This window comes from Phaenicophaeus curvirostris, chromosome 5, assembly GCF_032191515.1.
Source record: "Phaenicophaeus curvirostris isolate KB17595 chromosome 5, BPBGC_Pcur_1.0, whole genome shotgun sequence".
NCBI classification, from domain to species: domain Eukaryota; kingdom Metazoa; phylum Chordata; class Aves; order Cuculiformes; family Cuculidae; genus Phaenicophaeus; species Phaenicophaeus curvirostris.
The window spans coordinates 32058403-32078185 of NC_091396.1; the positions used below are offsets into that span (position 1 = coordinate 32058403).

Consider the following 19783-nt stretch of genomic DNA (forward strand, 5'->3'; position numbering starts at 1 on the left):
AAGCAAAGTATGCCTTTGCCCCTTTTCTGTAGTCCCTGGGCAGCTCCAGAAATGCCTTTGCTTTGGACAGAGACTTATGCTCATGTTTGGAATGGAGAGCGCTAAACCTTTTCAGATAGTATCTTAAATAATAATTCACAGTTTTTCTACTAGTTTCAGTATGTATTATGTGATTATGATAGGTTCTTATATTTCCTATCGAGCTTCAAGTCAGCTAAACTTCTGCATATGGAGATATTCTTCATGGTGCTGATGTGTCTGGCAATGTGTCGTTGATTACAAGCATTGTTCCAAAAAGAGAGCTCTAGTCCTTCCTCCCGAAGGTGAACTTCAGGTGGAGACTTAGTTGCTGCTTTCCTCCGCGAACTTCAGTCTTCATTTTCTCTCACCACTCAAATTTACCAGGAGGAAGCAGAGGACTCTTTCTGCTTACAGTTCTCTAGATTCCTCACTGTGCTTTTTTTGGAACATTGTACAGTGTTTTCTATGTTCTTGTCCTCTGGAACAGAAGCTGATCTTAAGACATATCTTAAGAGATATTATGATTTTTGGTAGAGACACCAAAGGAAAGCTGCACTAACTCTAGTGTCTTTGCTGATGTTTTGCAGGTCAGAAGAGTGCCAACCGAAAAGGCTCCCTTTGGAAGCACTGTTTTAAACAAGCTTTCTTTTTTCACAAGCTCTGAAATTGTATAGCATTCAAAGCCAGCCCTTTAGAGATGGCAGCACCCAGAAAGATTTAGGAAAGAGTGATCTAATAATACTGCAGTGAAGCATGTGGAAGAGATCCCAGCAGGTAGAGCTTTGTCTTCTGGAAGAATTTAAAAATTCTGGGACAATTTAATGCTACTGTGACTCTGTACTGTTCAGGGAGTAATACATGCATCCCCTACAGGTAGTTATTTCTGTGGAGAACCAAGCAATTAGTGGTGTTCTAACTGCTCCTTCCATTTCCAGGTTGCTCCACTCTTGTTCAGAATTGGAGATCAATTCAGAATATTGGTAGATAAGGTTCTTTTATTCACAAAATGCCCTATCCTTTCCTTGTCTTTATCTTTTCCACTTTCAAACATCAACAGTTATGGCAACAGGAAGGTTGGAGGCTAGTAAGCAGCTGGCAATCTTCCTAATGGACAGAAACACAGGCTGGAGTTTCTCCTGAATTCAGCAGCACAGTGGTGGAATCACACTAGCATTACTAACAGTGGCACAGGGTGCATTTGGAGCTTGCAGGTGTTATACCACGGAATGCTAAGCACGGAGCACGATCAGCGTAAAAAGCACAGACTCTTGAATACTATGTGAGATCAAATTTTACTTATTAAAACAAGAAAAGTGACATAGTAGTGATTAACAACAAGTGAACAATAGCAGCTTTGAAGGCAATGCAAGAGAGTAAATATAGTAATTAAGAAAGATATGTCACCAATTGCCCTATTATCATCATCCAGATCTGCAGATCCTGGGGAGCCCCTTTTGCAACAAAGATTTGGCGAGCCTGTCCTGGACAATTGCAGGGTCCTGTGCAGTGTGTCCACTCATAGACAGGGGTCTCCAAAGATCACTGCAAGAGGGTCCAGCTTTTATATCATTAAAAAAGGTGGAATCTCTAGTCTCAGCTGCCCACTGCCCCATCTTTTGGAGTGTGGCCAAGGTTCCTGAAAGGAGGTGAGGAGACAGCTGGAGAAGCTGCAATTAAGGTGGCACAGCCCAATTCTACTGATAATGTGACTGTGATGCATTTTCTCACACTCTTTGTATTAAGAATAACACAGTACAATTCTGCTGGTCTTACCTGGCTTTAATGCAATGCCATTCTTTTAATCTAGCAAGTTTTCCACAAATGAGAAAGAGTGAGGTTGTGTTTGTGGGGGAAAGTAGGTTTGACAACTATGGAGTTAGATACTAGTATTCCAGGGTTTGGTTTCCAGTGCACTTGTATCTAATTCCTCCTGCTGTTGGTGTCTTTTGTTGGAAACTTACTCTGCAGACTGTTTTTTTGATGTATCTATATTATGCTTCAATCCATTCTTTTTTTATCTGCTGAAAGTTTCCTTGCCTCAAACTGTTCCCAGTTGTAGGATACAAAAACCCGATCAATACACCAATAAAGTGAAAATATTTGGGAACCACTACCTTCATTTTGCCTCATATTTAAATTGTGCAGATTTACAAGGTGTAATAGGACAGACTCATTCTTGATGTGATTGAAGGGCATTGAAAGGCTGATTATGTCCTCAGTTATCTGTGAATGGAGGTGAATACTCCAAATCTCAGATCTCAGTCCTATTCTCCTGAACTTTAAAGAAATTATGACTGTAGTTTCAGTCCAAACTCCATTGCTTGGCTTTGTATACCTACTAGTTTGAAATGGATGTAATGTTTTGATTAAGTGGAATTGAGTTACATGAGTTTGACAGTCTGAGTTCCTCTTTATAATATTGCCTCTTAGGAAATACCTGCACTGGAAGTGTTTCTTTCTGATAGCACCATGGTCCTGAAAGAGCCATTTTATCATGTAATTTTTAATGAAATTAAAGGAGTGAGAGTATTTGAGGACAGTCACTTCTGGATGACAGCTACTTCATCTCCATTTTTGTGCACTCAACTTTATATTTAGAAGCATCCCCTGCTAAGCTACAGCTCAAATACTTGGACTTCTGCATTACCTGTACTATATGGACTACCTGCAATATCCATTTGTCTGACAACTATTCAAGTCAATGTTTAGATGGTGCAAGGTATGAGAGTGTGTGTCTATGTCTGCGTTTGGTCATAGACTTTGGATTTAATCCTAAAATACCTCCTAGGCTGCAGCTATAAACACAACTATTGTAAGCAGTAATGGGTAAGACCAGCTCAGCATGTGTCAAGTTACATGGTGGCATGTGTCAACAAAACGGCTCTTCTACAGTCACAACTATTTTTAGTGTTGGGGCATCCTAGAATACTGCAGCTGCTGCTGCCTGCATTGAGATGCTAAGGGCTTTATGCTGGCTCCTGTTGGCTCCTGCTCCTGGGATCTCTTTTGCCTCTGGGTTTTGGTACCCAGTCACCTAAAAGCAGAGCAGAAGGAATCAGAGTCTTTACAGCACTCTGGGGTTGGAAGGACAGAGGAATCAGAGACTGGGACCGTCTGAACCTGCATGCCAGTGAAACTTTAATAAATGGACTTCCTGCAGTGCTCAGAGCAAGCTGTAAACATGCTCCAAGTCTTCAGGACACGAAAAAGGACTACAGTCTTTATGAGCTCATCTAAAAAGTGGTAGTGGTGTAACTTACACTTGCTTGCTCCTGTGAGTCAAGTCCTCACAAGAAGCGTGTTTGTAATTTGGGGATCAGTAGAGGCACCGACAAGGGATCATCTCTATATAGCAGCGTGTGCCCAGTGATGCAGTCTGTGTTGTGCAACAGAGGAGGTGCTGCCCAGGACCTATTCTGTCCTGCCCCTGAGAATCATGGCCACATCTAGCCTTTGCTACTGTCTGTAAACAGCATGGTGAGCTAAGCTAGGCTAAGTGGGCATTGGCCACTAGGCACATGCTGAAAACTGCGAGAAAGCAGGGAGAAAGGAGGCATTCTTTTGTCTTTTCTGGAGGGAATAATTTTTAATTCCTTTTAAAGAACATTATATTGCAGGGGCATTTAGGCTTCAGTGATCAGAGACTTGACACCACAATCTGTTCTCATCACTACCTGAGAGGCCCTTGGCACCTTGCAGAACTGGACTGGCACATGGGCTCATACCTCATTCCCTACACCTTGTGCTGCTCTCTGAGTGTGGTAGGACATTTGGTCTTTCCCCATGCCATGATTCCCAGACCCATGAAATTGCTGATGTCTCCTAGCACTCAAATCTGATCTGCTCCCTGCGTCTTTAGCATCTGCCTTTGCTTCTGAACTAAGTGGGGCTTCTGACCATAGTTTCAGTGTATTAGGAGAGCAACATTGTTTTTAAAAAGCAAAGAAAACAACATGATTTCTGAGCAGGAAAGCACTTTTAAGGTGTAATTAATTTTATGGCAAAGTGCTTTCAAGGTGTATATAAAATAAACAAAAATCCTAAAAAAATCCTTCAACTACACAAAGCAGAACAAGTTTGGTACATTAAATAACATGTTAATAAGCATCTATAAAGTAGGTGATGGTTTCAATCTTTAATTTTTCAGTCTGTGGAGACAGCTGATGAATCATACATGGTTATGGCACTTGTGAATTGCGAGTCTCCTCATGACTGACGGTAAATGTCAAAGACACCATGTGTTGGAACAAGATATTTTGCTTGGCAGGTATGGCTTATTCAGGAAATAGGCTTCTGTTTTATATATACACACTCTACGTTGCTCAGTTGAGTGTATCGGTTCCTTGGGCACCCATTCTGTAGCAGTCTTGTGTGGTTGAATACCTCCTCCTCCTCCTCATTTAGGTAATGAGTGTTTTCTTTACTAATGGAGAAGGAACAGGGTATGATCAATGCACTTTTTCTCTTTGACACTCTTCTAGTAAGCAATAAGCAGAACACACCTGCCACCTGGATAGTTTGGAGGCACAATGTGAGCTGGGCTAGAACTGAGTTGCCAGAAGGTGAAATATTTGCAGCTGTGTCCTCTGCTATAGCTGACTTTGACTTCCTACCCAAGAGCGAGCAGGTTTCTCTTGCTGGGGCTCAGAGCTCTGGCCTGGCCTTTTTCCACAAACAGAAGAAGTTTCAGACATCCAGACTTAGCGGAGACTATCTGATGCAAAGCTTTCATCTCCTGACCTTCCAGGGCTTCTCTGAGAGAGGCAAAATCTTACCTGGAGGACCTGGCTTTGAAGTAGTTCCCTGGGGATTTTTTGTATCTCCTGGTCTCTTAGTTGCTCACTGCTACCAACACAGAGTGGATTCTGAGGATAAGTGCAACAGCCCTGGTGCTGACTTTTGAGAGAGGAGCAGAGGGAAGTGTGCGTCCCCTTGTACAAGCTTTTGGGCAGGTACAGTTGAACTCAGTGAACTTTGCTCAAAAGTGAACACTGTTCTTATCAGACAGGGTCTGTGTGTCTGCAGGCCAGTCGAAGGGGAAGCGGGAAGAAGATGGAAAATGACATCATGCTTGCAGCACTGCTAGTGAAGCACCCTCCAGAGAATATGTTGTATCCATCAGAAAAGCAGCGCAGAATTTTTCCTGCTGACCTTTGCATTTTCTCCCTTCACCTGAGAAACTAGTGTAGCTCAACAAGACTGGGAGACTCCAGTTACATGGACCATCATAACTTTTAAGACCTCTGTAACACTGGTGTCTTACTGACTGTATGAAAGAATGAAGTGTGCTTTGGCCCAGGCATGAAGGAAGCGCAGGACTGGTATGAGTGAGAGTGATGGTACTGGTTTCCTTGTAGCTTGGCCTCAGCAAGTCAGATGTGGGACAGGTATGACCCTTGTTGAGTACATCTAAAGACTAATCTTTAAAAAAAAGTATTTTGATTCTGTGACTATTCCAGTAAAACATACATCAAGGAAAACTGGAGCTTCAAGATGTGGCAAGCATCTGTACCAAGATGTATCCCTAATAGTCCTGAGTGGCCAGAGGTGCCTTTGTGCACAGTGCTGATCTTCATGTACATGTGGAACGCACCTCTGGTGGCTGCACTTTGATTCCTGTAGCTCCGTATTCTCTTTCCTCTAAAATCCTTGCCTTGTGTCTATCTGCTTCACCTATGGCCACTGACTGCCAGTGCTCCGCTGCTGTGTACTGCAAGGAAGTTGAGGTCCTGAGCCAATCTCTGTAACCTCAGGTACTCTGCTGGATGCTGGTTTTGAACTATCCTACTGTCTTATTTTGGATGCTGCCTTATGGCTGTGATGAGATAACATAGGGCAATTTATAGAGAACTGTTCACATCATATTCTGTAGCAGATTCCTTATTTCGTAGAGGAACGATTGATCCCCTCTTTTGTTGTAGTCCCAGGGAAAGTAAGCTCATCTTTGGCCAGGGATGAGTAACGGTGGGAAGTAAAGAGAGATGGAGACGTAGCCCTGATGAAAGCTTTGTTGGAATAGAGGGTAGAATTATTCCTGTGCTGTTACAGACCCTACACGCGTCTAAAAAGACCTTATATGTGAAAGTCACCCTACTGCTAGCAATGAATCTCAAAGATGCAAAATTCAGGTATTCTGAATTGTTCTGAGTTGTCACAGGTGTATCTTGGTAGAAACATAGCTGAACTGGTGCAAAGGATATTGTTGACTCTCCCTCAGGTCCTGAGGCCAAGGGTATAGTTCTGGGCTGGATGAGTTTAACTGAGTGGCAGGAACAGGAGATGCCACTAAGCAGATTTTAAGAAAATTCCTTTAAACCAACATTTTTCAGAATCTGCCATCTGAATCTCTCTTCTCATACCATGTACGAGAGATGTGATTAGCAGAGCTATTTCAAAAGCAGTGCAGTTCAATATAATGGAAAACACCTGACCTGTATTTGATTCCATTTGGAGTCTCAGTAGCAGCTGCAAATGATGCCAAGCTGAATTCTATCAGCATAGTGAGATCTCAAGAGCCCCTTTGGAGTATGCCCAGAATATAAACTACAGCTAACCTCCTTGCATTTATTAGCATGGCGGCTTTCTGAGTGGGAGTAAAAGGATGTGTGTGTGACTTGGTAGTTAAAGATGGAGTTGTGCTACTTAAATTTCTAAGGATGAATTACTGACTGAACGTGAGCCAGCACTGTGCCCAGGTAACCAAGAAGACCAGTGGCATCTTGGCTTGTATCAGAAATGGTGTGAGCAGCAGGTTCGGGGAGGTTATTCTGTCCCAGTATTTGGCACTGGTGAGACTGTATCTCAAATACTGTGTTCATTTCTGGGTCTCTCACCACAAGAAAGATGTTGAGGCTCTGGAGCGTGTCCAGAGAAGAGCAAAGAAGCTGGAGGTGGGGCTGGAGAACAAGTCTTACAAGGAGCAGCTGAGGGAACTGGGGCTGTTTAGCCTGGAGGAGGCTGAGGGGTGACCTTATTATTGCTCTCTACAACTACCTGAAAGGAGGTTGTAGAGAAGAGGGAGCTGGCCTCTTCTTCCAAGTGACAGGGGACAGGATGAGAGGGAATGGCCTCAAGCTCCCCCAGGGGAAGTTCAGGCTAGATATCAGAAAGGTATTTTTCACAGAAAGGGTCACTGGGCACTGGCACAGGCTGCCTAGGGAGGTGGTTGAGTCACTATCCAAGGAGGTGTTTAAAAGATGGGTAGACGAGGTGCTCAGGGACATGGTTTAGTGGCAGGTAGGAATGGTTGGACTTGATCCAAGTGGTCTTTTCTTTTCCAAGCTGGTGGTTCTATGATTCTATGAATTTGTTGAGGCCTCAATGCTTGGTGAGGCTGGCATTCTTTTAAATTGGAAGGAGAAAGAGAAAGGTTGAATGCTTACTGGGGTTCTATTTTGCAAGCAGTTCCTTTTTAATATAGTGATAGGAGTTCTACAGCAATGTGTCTTAGTAAAAATTGGTTTTTTTGTTGTTGTTGACTTTTTCAGGAAAGCTTGATCTCCCACTTGGCTTCAGTGGGATTTATCAGAAGAAGCAAATTCCCTTCTACCTTCTTCACAGAGAGACTCTGAAAGCAGGTAAGGGGATTTTGGCAAAGAGAGGAGAATAATGCACTGAACTGTTGCCAAAAGTTTATTTTTTTCATGTGTATGTGGATCTATATATACATGTGAATATGCACCCACATGTGTACATATTTGATGAAACCCCAACATTCCTTTTCAGTTCTAATAATCCTGGCTCCTTTAATGATGGTCAAAATCTGTACCTGTGAATTCACCCTTTAGTTGGCTCCAGCCTTTATGTTGGATATAACCCTATTCATTATGTAGCACCTCTATTTTCCTCATTCTCTGATGTTGTGTTGGGCCCATAACCTCCGCACCCTTGTGTACTAAAATCAGTACAGTCTCCTGAATCCCAGAGAGACCTCAAGAGTATTACAGATGATTGTTCTTGGGCAGAATAGGGAGATCTGATGAATTTAAATAATCTGCTTCTCCTTTACTACTCTCCACGTGCCAAGTTCAACACAGCAGATCTTTCTGTTGTATTTTTTTAAATTATTTTTCTTTTCCTTTATTTTTTTTTCTCCTTCCACCCCACTCTTTAGGCTGTACCCTTGGCATAACCATGCCATAATGCTTCAATGTTCGTGTTACAGCAGAGCCTTGTATGGCTGATCTCAGCTGGTCTGGCATTGGGAGAACTGTCCCTGCTTTCTCACCCAGCTAGCAGCATTCCTCCTTGGTATAAGTACATTCATTGCAGCCTTTGTTGTTTCCCACTTAAAGAGGTGTGTCCCAGGCACTAGCAGGCTGGTGTGTCTGCAAGCTTTCCACTAGTAGTGTTAAGGCAGCATAGTTCTCATCTGTCACTACAGCGCATCCTAGCCAGCAGAGGGATTGTGTTGGTCTAGTACTCCCTGCCAGCCGTTTTCCTCTACCTTATTTAGTGGTGAACAGGCAAATATATAGGACACACTGTTTGGGCCTAAATATCCCATAAGGCTTTATCATCACAAAGAATACAGGTGGTGTTCCTGCAGGGCTGTAACTGAGAGGTTTAGCTGTTGAAGAGGAAAACCAAAAGTAGCTGCCATTTCCACAGCTCCTTTGACATGTTTTGGTGTCTAGATTACCAAGGACTGACCATTCAACTCAACTGATTTGCAACCCAACTGATCCGTTCCCCCCCTCTTTTTTTTATCACATCTGAAAATAAAAAGAAATCCTGCCAGCAGGCAGATCAGTTCCCTGCCCTTCATCAAATAACAAGAACTAACTGTAATTCTTAGTGGAAATAAGAGAGAGGTTTGGAACAGACCAGAAGGTAAGCCTGATGTCTCTTTGCCTCTGAAAATAAGACATAAATGTGCCAAGACTCTGATAGGATGGGTTCAAAAAGGGTCAGTTTTCAGCTACTGCCTGCTCCTTTTTCCCCTCCTCTTCCCCTTTTCCTATCAGATTCTCCGTAAATCATCTCCCTCTTCTGTCTGTTCCAGGATTACAGAAACAGGGTCTGCCCTCTGTCCCTGCAGAGGAGCTGTTGAGATCTGTCCCATGTCAGCGTGAGCTCCTTGGCTATGATTTCCTCTTTGACTCAAAGACAAATTCTAGGGCAAGAGAAATCTGGGAGGAAAATGGATAAGACTAGAAAACAGAAGAGCTGAGGGATAATGTCTTGTCCTGTTGGTGAGAAAGGACAGTGATGCTGGTTTGGGGTTGGGGATGATAGGTAGAGGCTATATCTTCCTGCACATTTCTTATCCCAGGACTCTGTTACAGATGCTGTGGGAGCCACATCAGCCTGTCTCCCACTTGGCAAATTCTGCCCAGGAAAGGGGTTTTGTTCATATCCTTGTCTCCTGCCACAGCACTGTCACTTTTTTCTGCCATTCCACACATCTTCTGGGTGAGATGAGGAGTTAGCGGTGAGGTGCTGGTCTAGGAATTCACAGCCCCCTTGCAGGAGATGGAGAGAGGCCTGAAGGAAGTTAAGACATATACTCCGACTGCACTCATGTACTTCATATGGCATAACCAGTACCTTTGGAGCCTCAATGTAAGGATAACTGTTTATGAGCAATGATGCTAATGTTTTGCTATGTATTCTGCAATGATGGTGTCACTGCAACAAAAGTGCACATGAAATCAAGTCAGCAGGTGTGACAGGCTTTAAGAATTACTGGGTTATCCTATTGGAGCAGCTGAAAGAGCAGATGGCATAATTCAAGTCCCGGGGTTCTTTAGACAAGATCTATTGGGTACCAAAAGATATAGTCCTTGTATCATTGTAAAGCATGTCATAATCTTAGATTCAATACATGACAATCAAAATGTAAGTCATAAAGCATGAAAGAAAAATCGCACTATATAGGTAGGAGTTTTGGATTTGAGTAGCTGGAAGATTTTGCTGTCTCGGTCTATTGTTGTCCCCTGAAGTGCTGTGTCTTGTACTTGGCAAGATTCTAACAGAGGCAGGGTAAGGGTGTATTTTGCTTTTCAATAAGGAGTCATTTTCTAAGTAATAATCATGCAGGAACTTTTACTCCAGAAATGCCTGTCTGTCAGGTTAACATCTTCACCCTGTTTCAGAGCTGGAGATCCTTCCTTGCAGTTATTTTATGCATGAGAGTTATTGTTGCTATAGAAGGTGACTGTGATTGCTTCTGTGCAAAGATGCAAGCAAGGGCAAGGTAGAGACTATGTATATTTTCAAGACACATCGAAAGATAAATGAAATCTCTTCATGGAATAAAATAATTGGTTACAGACAGTACACTGTAAGATGGGGCCTGAGCAAGGCTAAAGCATGCGGTCTGGGAGCACTTGAAAATGCAGGGAACCAAAGATGCATACATGTGTGTGCGTGGTGGGGGGAGAGAGTGAGAGAGAAGGTGTCAGGAATGACGTGTACAGAGCAGGGTACAGAGTTCATTGGGAGGAGCAAGCCTGCTATGGATTTTTGCTGTGTTGACTGAAATAGGACCTTGTGTATATTTTTTTTGTGAGCCAGCAGGACTGTACCTGCGTAACAACTTTATTGTTATCATATTTTTTTCTAATATGAATGTAGGCCTCAGACACTGGCATACTGTTTAGGCAGAGTAGGCAACACAGGAAATATGATTTTATTTTATTAATTTGTTTTAAAATTCATTTCAGGGCTTTATCCAGAAAGAAGCAGATATCGCTGCCTCTGTTAGGCTGGGTTATGGCTGTTGATGGGAATGTTTGTGCTTTACCATTCATGATACTTACAGTGGCAGAACAGGCAAACTCTGATATATGTCTGAAGCAATATTGACATTTTTATATACTTACTCTATTACTTCAAGCAAAGTTATGAGGATGAGCAGCACTTCAGGAGAAGTGGGCTCCTATTGGCTGTTCATTCCAAGACTGACCTTGCAAAATTATGTACTTGGGCCTGTTATCGTCTGTTTTTCAGTAACTGAGGATTGAAGAAACCTGTGTTAGCCATGGAGCTTGTTGATAGATTGCCACATTCACTCTAATTAATTCTTATAAATTAATCCATTAGCCTGCAGTGCCACCTAGCCTCCTCATCCTTTGGAGAGTGGGAAGTGTGGCATGAATATTTAGAAAGATAAAAACTATTTGGAAAACATTCATGTAGTGGTCTTCTGTCTTTAAACGAAGAGGGGTAATTAATTACACTTCATCAGAAGATTTTCATCACCAGTCTGAAAATTGTTGCCCTGATACTAGCCAGCGGGGGGTTGGGGGGAGGGGGGAGGCGGCACGGGAACAGGGGAGAAATAGATTATTTTTCTTCAAAATGCAAGTCGTCTTCTTCAATGCAAGTCTTACTCTTGATTTGTAAGGCCTAAGCTTGGGAAGGAAGTAGCCAAGCTGGTGCATGACTATTATTTATTTTAACAGTCTGATTCATCTCAAAGTGATTCAGAGACTATTGATAGTAATTCTATCAGGAGTTACCATCTTTGTGGTGAAGTTGGAGTGGTTAGTGACACACCTCTGATGCTTTGTAGCTTTTCATAGCATTCACGAGTTAAAAGTATGTGGGGAAATGAAGGCAGTAAATAGCTCTACTGGGACACGGATATTAGCACCCCTGCTACCTCAAGAAGTCATCTAGAATTAGCTTTTATCTGTGGGTGGGGCTAAAGTAGACTGCTGATGGGAAAAACAACCCTGGAAAAGGGGAACCAAAGCTCTGCTGCCTACTCTTCCCAGACATGCCTTGTGGAGCCAGGGCTGCTGCTGTCCCATTCCTCCTTCCTTGATTCATCATCAGGTGAGAGGAAGTTGATGTGCTTGGGTTTGGAGAGTAGCTATGGCAGGATAGATGTTTGGCTGTGTTTCATGAGGAGCCGTGCTCCCAGAACTGAAGGAAAAGATTGAGACATTAGTAAGGATGCAGGGTGGGAACAGGATCCCCAAATCATGTTAGATGCAGGTTAGTGACGTGTAAGTAATATGTCTTTATATCCATGAACTCTACCGAATCTGCAAGAAGCCTCTGTGCCTCTCCCAGTCTTTGTACCCTACCTGTCAGTAGAACATTCTCTATCACTGTTGCGAGATAGAATTGTTTTTTCCTTGTCTTTTTGTGTGGATAGGTTCACATATTTTGTTTGCTGTTCAGATAATGATCCGACTTCTGTGGTACAGGATTGTTAATAAGTGATGGGAAAACCAAATTTCAATAACTCACTTCTGACCAATATATTTCCAACACATAGCTTCTACCTTCCTAAACAAAAAATGTATTAAATCTGAAGATTTGGTTTTCTGTAGCTCTGTAGAAACAGATTTTTGTTTTGGCACCATTAGCTAGAATCTCCTTGCATTTAGATTTGAAAGGGTTTAGCACATAGGTACTTTGTGAAAGACTACAAATGGTGACTAAACCTGGAACCACTCTCATGAAGTGAACAAAAATAGGCAGAAAATGTGGGCTGCCATGGGCTGCCTTTGTGCAGTGCTCTTTCAATTAGTTTGTCATTGCCAAGCAAGACTCAAACCAAGCTAAAGAAATATGAGTGGGATGGGAAACCATTGTTGGTTTTGTTTGATATGGATTTCAGCTTATGTTATAGCAGTATTCAAAAACATTGGTAGCCAAATTATGTTATTTGTACCACAGCAGGTTTAGGAAAATTTGGGGGTGGTAGGAGTGAGAGGAAAAAATATTCTGTTGAGTTCTACCTCCAAATTCTGCTAGATTTTCCTCTTTATCAACAGACATTCCTTCACTGTTTGATCTGTTTAATTACTGTCGGATTACAGTAATCATGTTTTTCTGATATTCAGATTAGTCACAACTCAGCCTGGACAGTTCAGAGGTCACTGGGGTAAGACTCTGGTTCTCCCTGTAAAATTTATGGGTTCAGTACTCAGTGGGCTAAATAAGGGCAAAATGATGCCAAATGATTGATCTAAAAGGAATTTATTAGTACAGACATTCTTAGGAATAAGACTGACATTGGCATGCAAAATCTGTGTTAAGGGAAAAGAAAGAAAGAGAGAAAAAAGAGAGAGAGAGAAAAGTACAAGGACACCACTTGGATTCTGGTCCTCCTCTTCTCTCTCCCAGGATGGTGGGTGCATTGCAAATAGCACAGAGTTTGTGGGTGCTTAGGGGTCTGAGGTGAGTCCAAGGTACCATTCGGCCCCTGTTTTCCCTACCAGCAAGACTGCAGCATGACCTTTCTGCAACTTCTCAGTGGTCTGAGCAGTGTGGTTTTTGAAGTGGCCTTTCTCTCTGGATTCTTTGTTCAGCTGCCAACACATGGTAGGAGGAATCGGAGCACATTAGGCAGACCAAGTTATCTGGAAGTATTGTATGCCACCATGCCTATTTTCTGAGTCTCTGTCAGACTGCAACAGGAGCAAAGAACCACAGTGGCTTGGTTGGGATAGTTTTGAGCATGCTCTGCAGAGAGGCAGAGACACTTCCAGGGTTAAGCAGCCTCTAGCTTCTTGGATCACAGCTTATGATATCAGTTCCTATCTTGTTCTTTACAAATGTGGCATTGCACCTTGCTTCAGTTCTTTTTGTTTCTGACTGTACAGCAGATTTGCTGCTTGGCTGAAGTCTGGTCACTTTGCTTCCTCATACCTCTACAACACAAGACCTCTTGCCATTCACCTGTACCATCTCTTTAAATTACCACCTTTCATTGAGTAGGTGCAGTATCCTCCTGTGTGTTCACATAGTTGTTCACAAATGTTGGTCACTTCTCCTCCTTGCAGCTTCTAAGCATGATTATAACGTGATGCAAATAAATAATCTGAAGATGGTGTTGATGAAAAATTCTCTGAAACTAAACCCACTTAGCTCCTTAGACATGCAACAAAATTGATGTTACTGTGTACTATCTTTTTTAACTGCATGCGTTGGCTTCTCTTGAACCACTGTAATTTGTGCTGTGAATTTGTAATAATAACTACTTGCCTAATCCTTAGCATCAGAATGAACATAAATTATCAGCTTTTTCATCCCAGTGTCCAAGATGGAAGTTTCTATGTACATTATTTAGCTATTAGCTGAGAGTGTTGCTTTATTGTTAATAGAAATGATAAGCAGTCCAAACTGCCAGGACCCTAAGGGCACTCATAGGCCCAAATGGCTCTGCCTATACTCCTCTGAGGCCTCACACCATGAGCTCTTGCCCATGGCCAGGAGCACTGTTTCAGCCTAGCCCAGGGCCAGAAGCCCCTGTTCCAGCAACACCTGCCCAGTGACCTGGCAGGATGCTAGTTTCCAGCCCTGCCCTGCTGAGCCCAACACATGGGATGATGTCCCTGCTTGCCTTATCCCTATGAACATGCTTGATGATCTGGACTTGCGGCTGAAAGCGGTGGCCATCTCCAGGCCTGCCCTGTGCACCTCACTCATAGGCTGTGGTACAGGGCCCTGAACATGGAAGGCTCTGCCCTGCCAGCCAGGTTATTGCACTCCGTTCCCCACCCCTTCAGCAGTCTGCCAGCCATTGTTGCTTCCTGATAAACTACCCAGTACTAAAAAATCAGGAAGTGTAGCCACAATGAGAAGGGAGGCAAAATGCAAAATCAAGAGAGATGCGATCAGGAATTAGATGCTAATGTTAACTTTGTTTCCACTGGCTACTAAAATGCACCTAGCTTTCAGCTACAAATCCTCACAGACTTGGATAAATTCTTTTAAATGGTTGAAATAATCCAATTTGGCTATTATTCTTTCTCTTGTGGTGCAATCTGAGTTAAATATTTCACATATTGCCTTACACAAGGCAAAGAACAAGCTCTCTGCTGTTATTGGCATCCTGTGCTGATTTTCCTCTCCCCATTGCTTCCCATATCCCACACTCAAGTCCTATCAGAATCGGCCAGCTCCTTGGTATATTTAAGTGTCTTGGGTAGAAGTGAGATAAAACTCTCAATAAAATGCCTCCTGTGACTCTCCTGGAATAAGGCTGCAAAGCTCCAGCACCTACCCAGGAGATGATTTATTGTTCTAGATAGAGCAAGGGCCATGCAAATCTCTTTACATTCATGTATACAAATGGCCTCCACCATTCTCAGGGATCTGAAGAAATACTGTCTCTAGTTTTTCAAAAGCCATTTTATAGTTTCTTTAAAAAGGGTAGTCTTAGCTAATGTAATAAGAATGGGACAGCTTGACATGGGTAAAAGCACTATATGCAATTCAAAATGACAAATTGTTGAAAAGTATAATAAACAGCCAGGGGTGGTGTACCTGATGTGGAGACCATTATGCGTCTTGAAGTTTAAACTGGGTAGCCCCACTATGAAACATACTTGAAAGCCCCATTTTCTGCTGCATTGCTAAGGAGCCTTTGAAAGTGCATGAGGACTTAAGGCAAGGTGTTAACTTAAACTAGAATTCCTGAGTAGCAACACAAGTAGACAGAGCCTCAGGTATGGCCATCATCTCTAGAATATCTATTAGTTCCCTCTTACACTGCTGTTCTTCTGTTCCACTGTCCCCAGTGGAATGTCATAGCACTGTTTACAGTGCCTAGTGTTACCGCTTATGTGACTGGGACCTGGAGGAGGTGCCTGAAGTTGTCAGCTACTGCTGTGGTTTGTCCCTGCAATGTGGATCTGTTTTAAGCCTCTTAATTTATTTTAGTGAACTCTAGGTGCAGCAGACATTGGAGTTAATTTAGCAAGTAAGGATGTGGACAAGTGTGGGAAGAGCTTGTGTACTGCTTTTCTTTTCCAATTACATCAGTCAGTCTAATAGCAGCTATTCCCTCTCCTTCCAAGGAGGAAAGAAATCAGTAATTGCCATCACCAGAGCAGGAGACACCCAAAAGACACAATCTTTAATAGTTCAGCAGGAGCCCTGTGGGAATCAGTAGGGGGTTTGTTTTACAAATTAGGGCATGAATGATGGTACTTAGTCCCTTACAGATGGAGGTTTTAATTGCTTCACAGTCTTTAAGATGATGATGATAGGGACTCAGTCTGTCCTTTGAGCAGTATCTGGACTCTGAGATCCTAGGATGAAGGAGGAGGCATCTTTTTTCACCAGAACAAACTGCTCTTGCAGGCCCAGGCTGCTGAATCAGATGGTTAAAATCATGTAACAGGGAAGGTGGAGTTGGTGGGCTGGGTACTGGCTCAGCAACTATGAGATTAGCATGGTATTTCTTAGCTCACCCATGGAATCGCTAGCCCGGTTGTGCTGGAGTCCCTGCTGATGCCCAAGCCATGGCTTTGCCCTTTCAAAATGGAAATGCATACTGTTAGGGCAAAGTAGTTCTGGGTCTCCTTTGGCACTGTCTGTTCAAGAAGTTTTATGTCTGAGTCTATCATGCTAGCACTTACCTATGCAAGACGTAGACTCGCTTTCCTTTTATACTGCCTACCTCCACCACAAACCCTCCTGCATGCCCCATAACAAGTCAACAAGTCATTTACAAGCCTACAGCTCTATGGCCTTGTCCTCCTGAGAAAGGGAGGTGAGACTTCTCCCAGATGGGATGGTTCCCATGCAGCTGAAGACAGTATTACAAATGACTGGGGCATGCTGGGCTTTGCTGATGTAATGGGCTCCCTGCAATTTTCATTCAGATCTGGTTGGCTGTGAGCTGGCAGAGAGCTTCAGATACGCCTCCAACTCAGATGAGGTCATCCCCGCTCCTTTTTTTTTTTTTTTTTTTTTTTTTTTCGGCTGCTTCAGAAAGTCTGTGCTGACTGAACATTTAAGGTCAGACTGCCAGTTCCCACACCACGGCAAATCTCCGGGTGCAGGAAAACCCTTCGCCCCCGTCTCTCACCTTCTCCCCCCGCCACGGCTGCACCCTTTCTCAGCACCATCACAGACCCTGCGCTCCCTTTAAAGAAAGAGGAGGAGCAAAAGGAAGATGAATTTACCGCAGTGCATTTTATAATGAACTCTCGCATCCAGCTCAAAGGAGAGTGCTTATTGGCAAGACAGTGCAGAGCTTCTGGGCCTAGCACGAGGGCAAAGTAGCTCCAGGACGAAAGAAACTCCAGACCCTGCCGCTGACAGAGAAAAACTACACGCCTTACTCTCCCTCCCCAGTCGCTCCGTCCCTTCCCCGCCCTCCCCGCGTGTGCCATGCAAAACTGCTTCCAGCCGGTAGAGGACGGAATAGGTCCCCCCGGCTGTCAGTCAATAGGAGCTGCTCTGCTCGGGAAGAGCTGATCCCGAAATAAGGAGTGACCCCGGTGGAGAGCGGAGCACGCATAGCTGGGGGTGCCCAGCCCCGGTCCCCCTCCGTGCCTGGAAGCGTCATCCCGGCTCAGCATCTTCCTTCGTCCATCCCCGGCAACGGGTAATCCCACGCTACCTCCTGCGGAGAACTGCCCTCTAACTTCAGCGCCGCCTCCAGGTCTGCCTGCACGGCTGTGGGCAGGATGGGGGTTGCAGCATCTCCCCTCTGCTCTGGGGGCAGCCAGCTCCTTCCTCTTCCTTCTCCCACGGCCGAGCCCCGCGCTGGAGCCTCTCTGGCACAGCCTCTTCGCGATGTCCTGCCAGAGGCGGAGAGCCCTTCCCGGAGCGACTGAGCGCTGGGCGAGCTCCAGCACCGCGGACAGCTCCGGGCGGCCACAGCTCCAGCACCGCGGACAGCTCCCGGCGGCCCCAGCACCGCGGGCAGCTCCGGGCTGTGGGAGCGCTAGGACCGGGCTCTGCCCGCAGAAGGGACATCAGTGCCCAGTTCTGGACCCGCTTCGTGCCTTGGTGCCCCGATTTATTGTGTGTTGCTGGCAGCCCTCTGCTGTAGCGGCACGCTGCTCTGCCAAGAAGGACGCCGAGAGATACATGCACACACGCTGCTATCCTCCTCTCTCACGAGCCAGAAGAGGGCTTATCTCTGGGCTCAGAGTCTGTTTGTCTTCGGTGGATCAGGATCTACAAGCCTGGATGGTGCATGGTTACGGTGTTGTATAAGTCTACAGACCCCAAGGTGTGCTACAGAGTTAGAAAGAAATATTGAATCTATTGCACTGTGGAGGTGTAAAATAAACCCTATACAAGCAGCCAACCCAGCCCAAGCCTCCCTGCCGCCAGCTTTGCCCCCAGCCCCCTACATCCCTGTAAGTGTTTCCTCCTCTCTCTGTGCTCCTTCCTTTGGAAACTGTAGGATGAGACATTTCCTTCTGCCAGGGTCAGGGTAAAATCATAAGCCGGGGGCAGCAACATACATCTGGCAGGGACTGAAAGGTTTTAATCCAGCCTCTACTGCAATCAACCATGGCAAATGAACCAGTGATTCTGAATGTTTATGACATGGTGAGTATGAAACAGTACTGATTTTGGGGGGGGAGGGAGGAGTGGGGTGGAAGTGGGGCCAGGTGGGAGATTGTGCTTGGAGGCAATCATCATACAAAGATGAGCCAAGCACAGATCCTCAGGGAGGCTGATCCCCACTCCTGCAAATTCCTCATCCAAACATGTCATGTTCCAACTGCCAGAGATGATGCTGATCCTGGATTTTTAGTTTGAAATGTTGAGCATATTGGGCCAGATTACAGGTAAAACCGTGCCTGATTTTCTGCAGGATCTTTCAGGAACAGCACTGGGTCATGGGAGGGCTTTTTAATTTCCCGTGTCCCAATTAAGGAAGGAGATGTGATCACCTCTCTCTTTGTTAGAGCTAATTGGCCTTTAATTTTGAGTGAGCAAGCGTTGCCAGGCTGTGGGAAAGGGGTCAGGATTTCAACCAGGGAGGAGAAACAACTGCAGACTTTCAGTAAGGACAGAGTTTCTAGGCTAATAATCTGGATCAGTCCTTCATATGCATAAGACTGTAGTTAATAATTTTCTCTGAAGGTTAATTGCAACAACAGGAATAAGAAATTGTCTCAACTGGTGAAGTTTCAACACAGGGAGGGGTACAAGGACATACCGTTTGGCAGTGTTTCCTGAAAAGTTCACAGTGTAGCAAGTGGCTTTCCTAGCCCTTATTTTGCAAGGGGAAATGTGAGTGGGAATTATCTGTGCTAACAAATCAGAAGATACAAATCCTAGCCTTGGCACAAGTCCCCAAAGAGAAGAAGGTTTGCCACAACTTCTTTGCTTTCTGGTCTAACAGAAGCTTAGAAGCATGTTCAGATGAGGAACAATTTGATGATGACAGATGTGCCCTCAATTTTTTGTTTATGAACTAATGATTAGAAAAAGTAGTTTTCAGATCTTCCATAAATTTAGTGAACTTTGCTGGGAATAACATAACCTTATGAGGCCTAGGTGCTGACAGAGCTCTAAATATTTAGCTCTAGACCTTGAACATTATGGCATGCAGTTGCTTTTTGTCATCAAGCAGTGATAACTTTCAACAAGAAGCTCGCAGAATAGTGTGGGTTTCCCTGCTGGGGGAATCCAGAGAATAGACACCGAAGAGATTAGGAGTGGGTTGCTGTACATGTCAAACCTCTTCTTACAAAAAAATAAAGTGATCTTTTGTTGAATAAACAAGCTGGGTTGCTTCCTAAGGGAAGAGGGAGTGTTAAGGACTATTTAGGTACAACTCTACCTGTATTGAAGGACAATGTGGAAAGTATTACTCCAGTGGCTTGAAGCTGCCTCTTCCACAGCTATTAGTAAAGTTGAGCTAGGTGGCGTAAAATCCTTCCCTAGATTTTGGTCTTGAGTGTTTAATGGTCAGTTGCTTGGCAGCCTGAACTGTCAACTCCCCCACGTGGTCTTCAAACAAGTCTAGTCACCCAAGCAGAGGTGGTAGCTAGTGCTTGGTAATGAGGAACTGGCATTGCAAATGCAAACAAGTTTCTCC

The 19783-nt window shown here is 44.2% G+C and overlaps 2 protein-coding genes across 6 annotated transcripts in view; both read left to right on the top strand.

Annotated features, from left to right (window-relative positions):
* Nucleotides 1–19783, top strand: part of SYNJ2BP (synaptojanin 2 binding protein) — a 106457-nt gene that overhangs the window by 17465 nt on the left and 69209 nt on the right. Inside the window, exon 1 of one of the 5 annotated variants that reach the window (XR_011337540.1) lies at nt 18100–18282. The exons of the other annotated variants lie outside the window; for them this stretch is intronic. The gene's annotated coding sequence lies outside the window, so the exon portion shown is untranslated. Of the gene's footprint in view, nt 1–18099; nt 18283–19783 lie in introns of those variants that run through there. 5 annotated transcript variants of the gene reach the window in all.
* SLC8A3 (solute carrier family 8 member A3) overlaps nt 9362–19783 on the top strand; it is a 275261-nt gene continuing 264839 nt past the window's right edge. Inside the window, exon 1 of the mRNA XM_069858226.1 lies at nt 9362–9366. The gene's annotated coding sequence lies outside the window, so the exon portion shown is untranslated. The remainder of the gene's footprint in view (nt 9367–19783) is intronic.